This window comes from Cebus imitator, unplaced genomic scaffold (genome assembly GCF_001604975.1).
Source record: "Cebus imitator isolate Cc_AM_T3 unplaced genomic scaffold, Cebus_imitator-1.0 Scaffold210, whole genome shotgun sequence".
NCBI classification, from domain to species: Eukaryota; Metazoa; Chordata; class Mammalia; order Primates; family Cebidae; genus Cebus; species Cebus imitator.
This window is the reverse complement of record NW_016107525.1, coordinates 3,431,518-3,441,131: the sequence shown is the minus strand read 5'-3', so window position 1 is coordinate 3,441,131 and position 9,614 is coordinate 3,431,518.

The following is a 9,614-nucleotide window of genomic DNA, read 5'->3' as shown; positions in this document are numbered from 1 at the left end:
AAAAAAAAAAAAAAAAAGTTCCAAGGAAAAAAGATGATATAATACTTATAATGTTTTGTTCTCAATGCTCAATTGACCCAAAATATGCTATAAGGTATTGTATTGGTACACAACAAAAAACAAGGGACATAACACCAAAATTAGTTTTAACGATACTAAAGTATTCCTTTTGCCTTGTGATAATAGGAAGCTTCATTTTTAAGCTTTGCCAAATACTGTTTTCCAATTTTTCCAAATATAAATGGCAAATGATACATTAAGTTTGTGAATTTGGGAGTGAGAGGGCAGAGAAAGAGAAAGAGAAAGAGAAAGAAAGAAAGAAAAGCAAACGGAACTCATTTCCAGATATTTCATTTAAGAAACATTCCTAACTTTGATATGTTAACCCCTTTATCCATTTATTAAATTGTCTTTGCATTTTTGCTATATCTTAATATAGTGATGTTAAAAACTGCTTATAAGAATGTGTCACCAACTATACCAGCTTATATGTTACTCCTAACTGGTATGCTCACCCATTTATAAAGAGGTGACTCTTAGGCCACACCAATCTGCGGATCACCAAGCTGAACCCAAAGCTAGGATTTGGGAGTTTTTGCCAGTGATTTATTTTAATACAATTCCTCCATTTGTGTGTGTATGTGTATATGTGTGTATAAAAACCTTAACTGCAAGCCTGAAGGTTGTAACAGAAATTGGATAAGATAAAGTTTCTTCAGTAAAATATGGAATACACAGAAAATGCCAGCAGAGGCTAGTTTTAGAAGCTTGAGACAGTGAGTTAAAAATCTCAGAGCTTAGAAGTCTCTTATGACAACAACTACCAAGAACTAATGTCTTTAGAGAACACCTCCCACCCCATGCTTTGCTAAGATAGAAGAGAGGAGATATGATACCAAAAAAAAAGGGGATTTATTGAAGCTGAAATACTCCTTATGCCACTGAGTCAACTTGAAAATAATAAATGAAACAGTTCGCTGGGAAAAGGAACCGTATCTGGGTATATCCTATGTGAACAGATATATGACAAGGCATAGAAAAATATGTGTTTATATACACATATCTACAAATACAAATTTTCCTAAAGGACTTCTGACATCTCAAAAGCCCATGTAAGCAATTTCAACCATATAGGAAAAACCCATATTCTTGAAAATTAACTGAAAAATATGACTTACTTTTAATCTACCAACAATGTGCTGTCTCTGAAGTGAATAACCTATCTAGACTTTGAGGTTCTGAGGGAAAGTATTAGCTGTTTTTGCAGCTTTCAAGAGTATCACGGGAGAAACAAACCAGAGAGATTCAGGTGGGAAGTGAGGAATCAGAGCAAGTTTTATACTTAAAAATATATATATATTGGAATGGAGGGAGCATTAAACACTACAGTATAGTGAAAGAAGTTGAAATCAAACTTAGCTATGTGGCTTTTCATACACAATACAAGCAAAGGATTAAAGTTGGAAATGTTAGGTAAATGCGCCCCATCAATTATATGCGGTAGTTTGGGTCTGTAATGGAGATAGCCTCTGAGGTGTACTTAAAATAAAAATGTTGATTCTGTATAGAATTATCCTAGACACTTATCACAATGATTCATGCTATACTTCCAATATTTCATTTGGTGGTGACTACAACAATCCACATAGGGCACTTACACAGTAACTGTGGCTTGAAGCTACAAATGTCATTTCCAGCCTCCTAAAACCAGTAGGTCATTTATTCAGTCTTTAATGGATGACTTCTGTAAACAGGGCTCTGGATTAGGGGTTTTGTGTGTGTATATGTGTGTAGAGAGAAGGCAATTTAATAAAAAGGAAAAAGAAGCATAGTTCTTAGTGTTGGAAAGATCATAATTTAGCTGGAGAGAAAACACAGCCACAAAGGTACCCTAACAATATATCCAAAATGAATTAATTGCTGGATTAGAAACCTTAAAAACCTATTATCATACTGATGATAGACAAATTAATATATAAATACAGAGGTGAAGAATGGGATAGTCCCTGATAAACATACAGGAATTGATGCAATTAGAATAAATAATCATTTGCAGCACTATCATGATAAATATTGAAACTGGTAAAAATCATCAATGAACAGCAAATCTAGAGAGGATGGCTTGATCAGGAGTAGAATCTTTATATGGTATTAAATCTCGTCACACAGATTACTCATTACTGTTAAAACAAAATAAGCAGGAGGCCATTTGAAAGCCAGTTTATCCAAGCAAACTGAAACTTAGAGGCATTCCTTGTAGCTGATTAATTTTGGAATAAAAAACAACAACAATATGCAAACTAAGTTTCAGCCAATCAAAAATAGCCAGCTAACCATTAGTTATATAACTAAGGCTGTTCCCCTGAATTATACCCAAATAAGGCAGATGCCTAGCTGTAGCCAATCAAGTAATTTCTTTACTTTGCTGCTGCATTCAATCTATAAAAGCCTGCTGCTCATGCTCCTAAAGTGGAACTCTCTCAACCTATTCTGGTTTTGAGTACTGCCCAATTCATGTGTCCTTAAATGCTCAAAAAAATTTCTGTTAAATTTATTTTGTCTAAAGCTTTTAAAAAAATATTACTTGCAGGTGAATGATAGTAACTACACTGGTAAGAAATCAGCAACATTTTCATCTAAATAATAAAAATCAACATCATCAGTGAGAGGCAGATGTACATTATATTTAGGGATATGACATTCTACGGAGGACTCATCATTTATGTAGTATTCTATCCTGGGTTGCATAACCTAAATCTACCCATCAGGAAACAAGAGACAAATACCAAATGAAGAACACTTTTTTAAAGGCTTACATTCTTCAAAACTGTAATCACCTTAAAAGAGAAATAAGGGCTGATGAATTGTTCCCAACTAAAAACATGTGATTAGGTTAACTTAAAAAGTCACAATATGGATAGTAAATTAGGAAAGGAATGTCTTTATTCTTAGAAAATATAGACTGAAGCATTTAGGGATGAAGGGTGAGGAGGTATGATGCTTGTAACTTATCTTCCAGTGGCTCATAAATGTATCTGCCGGTGTGGGGAACAAGTGAGAAAAACTAATATGTGAATCTTGTAAAGGTTATCAGATATGCTTTATATTAGTCTTGCAACTTTCATCAATTTTTAAAATTATTTCCAAATAAATGTAAGACAAAGAGTACATTTATTAGTCCTCTTTTTCCTCTTCCCAACACACACACACACACACACACACACACACACACACACATTGGATTTGAGTATTTTTAAATACTCTCTACCTTGTTTTGTTGCAAGTCCGTAGCTGCCCAGAAGTCTAAGCCAGGAACTTGGAAATCATATCCAAACTCTTCCCTCTAACTCCTACTTTCCTAAATTTTATTTCACTTGTCTGTCAGCAGTATCAGCAAATCTATCATCCAGAAACTTTATTGTGCTTCTGCAGACAAAGACAATATAATCAAAATATCATCGTTCCCTAAATCAATTTGTAAATATTACCAACAATTTTTTAACTAGACCAGCTAATTCTAGAGTTCATGCAGAAAAATAAGTAAATAATCATACTACTAAAAACTGAAAAAGAAGAACAAGCATGGGAAATCATACTTGATAGGTATTACATTTTAATACAAAGTCCCAAAATAAAATATGGCAGTATCAATGAATGAATTGATAGACAAATCAATGCAACAGAATAGGAAATGTAGAAGTTGAGCCAATGTTTAGTGATATGAAAAGACATCAAATAAACAAATTAGCAGCTGTTAAATGTGAAATTAGGGATAAGAATTAGGTATATGGGAGCCAGAGATGGGAGGGAGACTCTTCACATATACCTGTTCATGCTGACTCAGCTCTGAACTATGTGACTCTATTCACTAAATAAAATTTTAAATTTATTTTATGTGATTATTTATTAAATTAAATAAGTATATTTATTTAAATTTTAAAAATAAAACAAAAACAAAAGCACAGATTTTGTTGAAGTTACAGAATTTGTAATTCTGCCAGAGAGAAAGTAGCCAACTCTTTCTGTGTGCTTAGGCCCAGAAATCTGTTCTGAATTCATCTCAGATTGAATAATCAGAAACTAATGGTTGCAAATTTGGGGTCATATTGCAAAGAGCATGTCTGACAGTTTGTTTAAAAATATCACATTCACTGAGTAGTCTAAAGAAATCTAACTTTGAATTTACTTTCCCTAAGGCAGAACACAAGGAAGTGGCTTTTAATCATGTTACATGCAATATAAATTCCCTAACAGCATCACATTAAGATCATGATAAGTCTAATGCTCAGGAATTCTTGAAGGCCCATAACCCTTTAAGAGAGTAGTCCCTAACCTTTTTGGCACCAGGGACCAATTTTGTGAAAGACAATTTTTCCATGGACTGGAAGCTGAGGTACAGGGTGGGTGACGGTGTCAGGATAAAACTGTTCCACCCAAGATCCTCAGGCATTAATTATATTCTCATAGGGCGTGCACAACTTAGATCCCTCGCATGCACAGTTCACAATAGAGTTGGCACTTCTATGAGGATCTAATGCCCCCACTGATTTGACAGACTGGAGGCAGAGTTCAGGTGGCAATGCTCCCTTGCCTCCAACTCACCTCCTGTTATGCAGCCTGATTCCTCTTAGGCCATGGATCAACCAGTACTGGTCTGCAGCTGAGACCCCTGCTTTAAGAAATCCATGAGATGGCCTGGCATGGTGACTCACACCTATAATCTCAGCACGTTGGGAGGCCACAGTGGGAGGATCATTTGAGGCCAGGAGTTCAAGACAAGTCTGGCCAACATGGTGAGATACTATCTCTACAAAAATAATTTTTTTAAAAAAGACAGCCAGATTATTGTTGTCCATTTTATGCTATAATGTAATCTAATTTATGATAAGTTTGACTTCATGCACTGTTTCTTTAAGGTGATTTTTACTGGTAAGGGACAAGCTGGGTCATTTAATCAAAGTAATTTGTCTAGAATGAGCCACATTCACATTCTAGACTGTGAAATATGATGTACTTCTATTGGAGAAGTCAGAAAGTTAAATATCTAGTTATAGGCAGTTTATGATCATTTGTTGATATACACATGATATTTCCACATTAGCCTTGCAAACGCTTGAGGGCAGGCCTCCAAATCTTGGATAAAATCCTATATTCACTAATAGCCACATGAACATAGACTTTTACATGATTTTTGAATGACGATTTTCTTTAAAATTAAACTCCACCTTGAGTATCTTGTGTTTCTGTGCCCTAAAGATTTTGCTCATAAATGATAGGATTTATTTTATTCTCCTTCATTTTTGACTTTTTTCCCCTCAAGATCTGTAGCAGTTACTTTCAGTAAACCACGAAGAAACTGGAAATCAGTTACTGGTTCAGCATGTACTCCGCACATCTTCACAGATATTCCTCAACTTCTCAATCATTTCATTACACCTTGCCATTGCTAAAGTCTCAATCATTTGTGTTTCTGTTTTCTAACAATGTCACCCTAATATTTTGCTTGAAAAGCAATTCACCTAGGCAAACTCCTTGCTCTGATGGAAGCATGACTTTGTAAGACAGGAAAATTTCCTCAGTTTTTTATTCTAAATCAGTGTCCAGCACTTGGGCTAGTGTGTTTCTTTTATAGCAACGTTCTAATTCCAAACTTGATATGACTACTTGCTTGAAGCCTAACTATATCCCTTACCAGGTCTGTATGCAACATTCTTTGTAGCGTTTTGGAAATTAATCACTGGCAACTGCCATTTGGAGAAAGGGGGCAATACTTAAAAGGTTTAACATTTGTTAAGTATAAGTATCTATCACACTAATTCTTCATGGATAATCATGGAATAGCCAATGAGAAATATACATTCTACCTTTTTTCTTACGTATAATGGAAGTCTTGCTATACTTCCAGTTAAAACTGTTTCTTATTTACCTTAGTGTATTAGTCTATTCTCACACTGCTATAGATACCTGAGACTTGGCTATTTACAAAACAACAGAGGTCTAATTGAGTCTCAATTCCACATGACTGTTGAGGCCTAAGGAAACTTACAATCATGGCAGAAGGGGAAGCAAGGGCCTTCTTTACATGGAAGCAGGAGAGAGAAGCGCAAGCGGAGAAAATGCCAGATATTTATAAAACCATCAGATCTTGTGAGAACTTACTATCACCAGAACACCAGGGGAAAACTGTCCCCATGATCCAATCATGTCCCACCAGTTTCCTCTGGGGATTATAGGGATTACAATTCAAGATGAGAGTTGGGTGAGGTCACAGCCAAATCATATCATTTCACCCTGACTTCTCTCATATCCTCACATTTCAAGATACAATTATGCCCTCCCAACAGTCCCCCAAAATCTTAATTCAATCAGGAATTAACCAAAAGTCCAAAGTCTCATGAGGACTCACTATTACGAGAATGGCATGGGGAAAATTGCCCTCATGATAGATTCAATCTCCTCCCACAAGATCCAGCCTTTGACATACAATTGGATTACAATTCAAGATGAGATATGGGTGGTGACACAGCCAAACCATGTCATTTACCAATACATATTAGGTGAAAAGTAGTCTCAGTTCATGCAGAACAGTTCTGTTGCTTTTTCCACAAACTTAATTTGTAGTCTTGGTTTGTCTATGTGTAATACTTTGATGCCTTTTATGTCCAAACCTTAAAAGGTGCATGCTTCATTTTCACTGGTTATTCTGAAAACTTGATGTGATGATGGTGAAGTAAAAACTGTGAACCTTACTTCATTTCCTTAGGCAATGTAACATTATGTTTTGATGTTTTGCATATTAAAATTAGTGTCCTGAATAGGACATCTTTTGATGTTAGTTAATATTTACCTCTCCTGATTTCTATAAAATAGATTATAGGGCCCTCCTGTAGTCTCATGATTATAGGCTCTGAATCTCAGTTCCCACTGAATACTAATTTTAACATGAGTTAACAACATAACTACTATATCAAAAAGTCTCTCTTCAATTAGGATCTCTTAAGGGGCTTGCTATAATTTAAAAGTTTGTGTCCCCACTAAATGCATATGTTAAAATTCTAACCCCCAAGGTAATGGTATTAAGAGATGGAGATTTTGGGGGGTGATTAGGTCATGAGGGCATTACCATCATGAATGGAATTAGTGCCCTTACAAAAGGGGCCCCAGAGAGAATCCTTGCCCTTTGACCATATGAGGACACAGCCAAAAGGCACCAACTATAAGCCAGAAAGCACATCCTCACCAAACACTGAATCTGTCTTGATCTTGTCAAGATCAGTGAAATGTGGTTTACTGCCACTCATGAAAGTCATAAAACACCACTTCAATATGCTCTAAGTAGTAAAGCATTTTATAAAAACTTAAACCCCTTTTTCTTATTTTAAGAACAAAAAATGACTTAGCATGGCAGTAGAGAAAAGTGTAAAATCTGAAGGTCATAGTTCAAATTGATGTTTCTGCCTTAAGTCACAGAAAGACATCATCATCTTGATATTTAATGTACACTCTTAATTATTCATATCCATAAACATTGAAATGACACAGAAAATAGAATGCTAGTAAAAATAAATACCTCAACATTCACTGGAATGATATTACTTGGAGGAAGTAGGCAAGTAAAAATCAAAGGCAAAAAGAAAAGTCAGAAATGTAAACTTTACCTGTGGGCTGTGACTAAATGATTTTATTCATGGCATAGTGATTGGCTTTTTCAATGTCCTTATCAAAGAAAGGTACAACAATTGATTCTATAAACTTTGAAGGAATTTAGGAAATGAGAGGACTGAAGATACTGAAGTCATAGGAAACCGTCCAATTTAATCTTGAATTATATAACCCATTTCCACTAAAAAATACCCATTTTTCCTTGACCATTTTTGTTAACTTTTACAATTCAAAGATGATGCCATTAGTCCCTATTAAATTAAAGGACCAAAGAGACTGATGCATTATAGCCAATTTATTTTGGAAGATGCACATAAATTTGCTATTTGATTTCTAGTTTCTGTTTTCATTTTCAGTTTTAAGTCTCTGTTTTCAAGATCTTGGCTTCATTTTAAAGATGACTACTGCATCCTTGATTGCTGTACACTAAGCTAATCAGTCTGTTGCTGCTTCCCTGATGCCAACAAGTGGCCTTAATAGTTTGAAGTAATAGTCAATAATTTTTGGAGGGCCCTTGATGCAGTTACCGTAATTAAGCTTACTATATACAAGCTGCTTTGGGATTTCTGTTATCATCTATAGTTCATACATATTTAGCCTAATGGGCTGTGTCATGATAAGCAAATGACACTATTATTACTTCATATTGCACGCATACCTCTATTGTTACATAAGGCTGGAAGAATGACCTTGTCTTGCCCCTCTTTCTATCAGTAGTTAATAGGCACTGTAAGACTGTAGGAGAAGCTAGTCTTGCTCTTTCCATCACAATGAAAATGCACATCTCAGAAGAGATCACTCATATCAGATATACTATGGTTCTGTGGCTGGTTTACATTGTTCTCCAGACAAACCCAAGGCAAAATTAAGAAGTAGAAACTAAATTTTTTAATTTGGTCTCCCCCTACACATCTGCCAACATGCCTCCCTTTCCCTTACTTCGCTCTGCCTGACAACCACACTGAATCCTGTTACTGCCCTCTGTCCTTCACCACTACCTGCATGTTGTGCTATACCAGATGTGGAGAACCAGCCCATAGCCAAGAAATTCTCCGATTTCCTCTAATCCTCAAAACGTAGAGAGCTCCATGTTCTTTTTATTAGGGTTTGCGTCTTAAAAAGTTGAGATCATCTAGGTGGGCCTATTCTAATTGCACGAGTTCTTGAAAGCAGATAACTTTCTCCAGCTAATAGCAGAAGAGTACAGTGGAAGTGGGAAGTGAGAGACTCGAACCATAAGGAAGAATTGACCATTGTTGGTTTCAAGAAGGAGGGAACTACCTTAGAAAGAATGTGGGAAGCCTTAAGAAACTAGAAGTGGATCCCAGCTGACAGCCAGCTAGGAAATGGGGACCTCAGTCCTAAAAGTACAAGGAACTGAATTTGAGCAACAACCTGAATAAGGTTGATAACCACATTCTTCCCTAGAAGCTTCCTATAAAAACAGTCCACAGACAGCTTGATTTCAGTCTTGTTAGACCCTCAGCAGAGAACCGGTTTAACTTTGCTGCACTTTGGACCTACATAATGATGAGCTAATAAATTTGTGCTGCTTTAAATCACAATATTAGTGGTAATTTGTTACTCACCAGCAGAAAATTAATAAATACAATGGATGAATTAGATAAACTAATCCCCTAAACCCTGCTAATATGTTACCTGGTTAATGTGTGATCTCTCTCAGAAATGGAATGCCTAAATGCACTTAAAATTCATATGTTACAAAGAAATATTAATCAAACTCAAAGGCAAAGTGTCAAAGATGATGTTATGAATATATTAAAAATAAAATTTGGGACAAAATACATTAAAGGAGATAAGGGTCATTTTCTAGTTATATGAGCTATAATCAGTAATGAAGATATGACATTATTAAAATGTATATGCCTATAGCAGACCCTTAAAGAATGAGCCTAGGATTATGATTAGAAACTTTTGGCTGGGATTGGACT